The sequence below is a fragment of the Podarcis gaigeae genome, assembly GCF_964106915.1.
Source record: "Podarcis gaigeae genome assembly, chromosome: 16".
In the NCBI taxonomy this organism is placed as follows: Eukaryota; Metazoa; Chordata; class Lepidosauria; order Squamata; family Lacertidae; genus Podarcis; species Podarcis gaigeae.
Window position 1 is genome coordinate 3702670 of NC_139693.1, and position 2763 is coordinate 3705432.

The 2763-nt window shown below is 53.7% G+C and overlaps 1 protein-coding gene across 3 annotated transcripts in view; it reads right to left on the reverse strand.

Annotated features, from left to right (window-relative positions):
- Positions 1-2372, reverse strand: part of CERS2 (ceramide synthase 2) — a 48708-nt gene extending 46336 nt beyond the window's left edge. The window contains exon 1 of one of the 3 annotated variants that reach the window (XM_083715938.1): positions 1861-2372. The gene's annotated coding sequence lies outside the window, so the exon portion shown is untranslated. Of the gene's footprint in view, positions 1-528 lie in introns of all 3 variants that reach the window. The other 2 variants (XM_083715939.1, XM_083715940.1) reach the window with 2 other exon arrangements.
- Positions 2373-2763: the final 391 nt, after the last annotated feature.

The following is a 2763-nucleotide window of genomic DNA, read 5'->3' on the forward strand; positions in this document are numbered from 1 at the left end:
GAAAAGAGAGAAGGGAGAAGCTAGCAATGATAAAAAGGGTGGAAATTTAAGGGTGGGGGCACCGAATTCTCCCTGTCCTGCCCCCCTCTTCTCCTCCCCACTTTCGCTGAACATTTACTTGAAGGGAGTTCTCGCCCAAGCCCCAAAAAGTGTCCGAAACAAAGTCTATTTTCCCCTGGCAGCCCAGAGAGGGGAGGAAAAACCGTCCCCAAGTGGGAATAAAATGGGTCAGACAAACCCTTTTTCTGGAAATAAACACATTTCTCTTCCTTTCCTCTCCAAAACACACTTCCCTCAAAAATAAAAAGGTTCAGCTCTAAAAAGTGCCTTTCAAACTTTTTAATATAGATGCAAAAAGGTTTTGTGGGGGGGGGGAATAAGGTGGGGATTCCTATAAACTGGGGGAAGGGAAGAAAGACCTGGAAACCCCCTTCTATAATAGGATTCTGGAGGAAACAGGGTTTTTTAATTTAAAAAAAAAGGAGAAGAAGAATTCTTAATTTTCCGAGAGAGAGAAAAGAGAATTACCTCCGGGGTTCTTCCTCCCGCAAGTGAATCCGAATCGTGTGCAATGTGGGGTGGATGGAAGTGTGGGTCGATCCTGCCTGCCCCCAGCCCCACACACAAAAAAATCCCTGGATGGAAATTAGTCATTTGGAAGCGGGGGAGGGAGCGAGGGAGGGGCGCCCCGTGCAAAGGATCCGCCCCATTGCCAAATAACACTTTAGCCATTCAAAGCCCCGTGCGCGGAGCTCCGAGGTCCCGATCCCCCGCGCCTTTACTTGCGAGTAAGCGCCGTTAGGCCCCCGCGGGGTTTCCTTCCGAGCAGACTCGCCCTTTCCTCCGGATCCTGGAGCTCCAGGGCTTCCTGGTGCAGGGCCGCTGAGTCCGCTTACTCCCGAGTAAGCGCGCTCCTGGAGTCCCGCGTCAAACCGGCCGAGGGCCCGCAGGCTTCGCCGGGAGTTTACTCCACCCTTTCCGAAACGCAGAGCAAGCGGGGGTTACTCTAGAGTAAAGGCCGCGCCCGATCCGAGGCAAAAACACTCTTTTAAAAGCGCGGTAAAAGGAGCAGATGCGCTATGCCGTAAGGAGGTGCAGACGCCCCGCGATTAATGCGTGCGCCCTTAATGGCGATGGGTCTACTCCAAGCATATCTGGATTGCAAGAAGAGCTTTTGCCATGCCTACTCGGAAGCAAGCCTCGTTGACTTCCATTGAGGCTTACTCCCGAGTAAGCGGCGTGAGGATCGCAGCCTGCTTCGGCCCCGATCCGAAACCACACCCCCCCCCAATAATAATAATAATCCATGAAATCAATGGAGCTGAGTCTTCTCGGTGAGTAATACATACTGGAAAGTGCCCAAGAGTATTTTTCCTTTAAACCGGGAGTGGCGACGGCGCGGGGGGGAAGATATCGATCCGGTTTATAGTCTGTTTACATGACGGAAGAGAGAAAGCGGGAGAAGAGTTGGGGCGAGGAAAGGGGAATAAATGAGGGTGTGTCTCCCCCCCCCAAACCTCACCCTACCAAACAAAAAACACACACAAAACCTCCCCAAAGAATTAGGAATCAACTCGCCTTTGGCGCAGCGCCGCCGAAATAGAAACGCGCAAAGCGGAGCCGCGCCTGGAGCCACAAAGTTACTCATGACACAAACCTCCTTCCGCTCGCAGTTTCCTGAACCCGGAGCAAGGGGTGGGGGGGGGCAGGATTGCAAAGAGAGAGGAGGGGTTATTTTGGAGGGGGGGTTGAAGAGAAGCTCGTGGAAGGAAAGCAAAGTGGGGGGGGGAGAAGGAAAGAGCTACCCAACTTGTTGCAAAACATCAGGGCGCACAGAGAAAAGACGAGGGATCCACTCACGTTTTGCACCAGGAAGTCTAGCAGATCTCTGCGGAATCTCCCCTTCTTTTTTGGGGGGGCGGGGGGTTTTGCCTGTTTTAAAATAAAAAAATTGGGGGGTGGGAGGTGAGGTTAGGGGGCGCAATTTCTCTTTCGCTCCTGATCCTCCCCTTTGATCCAAAGCGCGCGCGCGGGGGGGGGGGGACTGCTGCTGTTGATGGGAAGGGGCAGAAAATAAATAAATACAAAGTAAAAAGCAGCCTTCTTTTTTGGGGGGGGGTTGCGCGCGTTGGGGGGGGCTGGGAGTTGTTGGAGAAATGACGTCGCCCCGGGACGGATCAGGTTAGCAGCCCCGCGCGCTGCTGGCCGGAGCCACTGGCAACATTAATTCGATATCACAAAAAAACACCACTTTTTTTTGGGGGGGGGGGGAATAGCCAAGCCTTAGCAATCGAGGGCAGAGCCTGGCACGGCGCGTCCCCGCGCCGCCCCTCCCCCTCCATCCATCTCTCTGGCCATCCACTGACTCACCCACTTTGCTGGCGGGGGAGGGCGCGCGGAGGGGGGTGTTGTCCCACTTTGGAGGAGGGGGGAGGGAGGGGCCTGCCCGTCACTCGGAGGGTGGGTCTCTCTCTTTCCGGATTCCGGATAGAGCCCCTCCTACCCAAGGGAGGGCTCTTCTCTCTTTTTCCCTCCCCCCCCCGCACTTTTCTTTCTTTTTTCTTTCTTTCTATTTGCAAAAAAAGGAGGTTCTCTCTATTCCTCGCCTGGCTCACCAGTTTTGCAAAAGAGCTGGTGGAGCTGGAAAGAAATTGGGGGGAGGGAGAGAGAAATGGGGAGGGGGGACCCCAATTTTCCCCATTGCTCCCTCTTTCTTTCTTTCTTTCTTTCTTTCTTTCTTTTTGCAAAAAAAGGAGCTTCTCT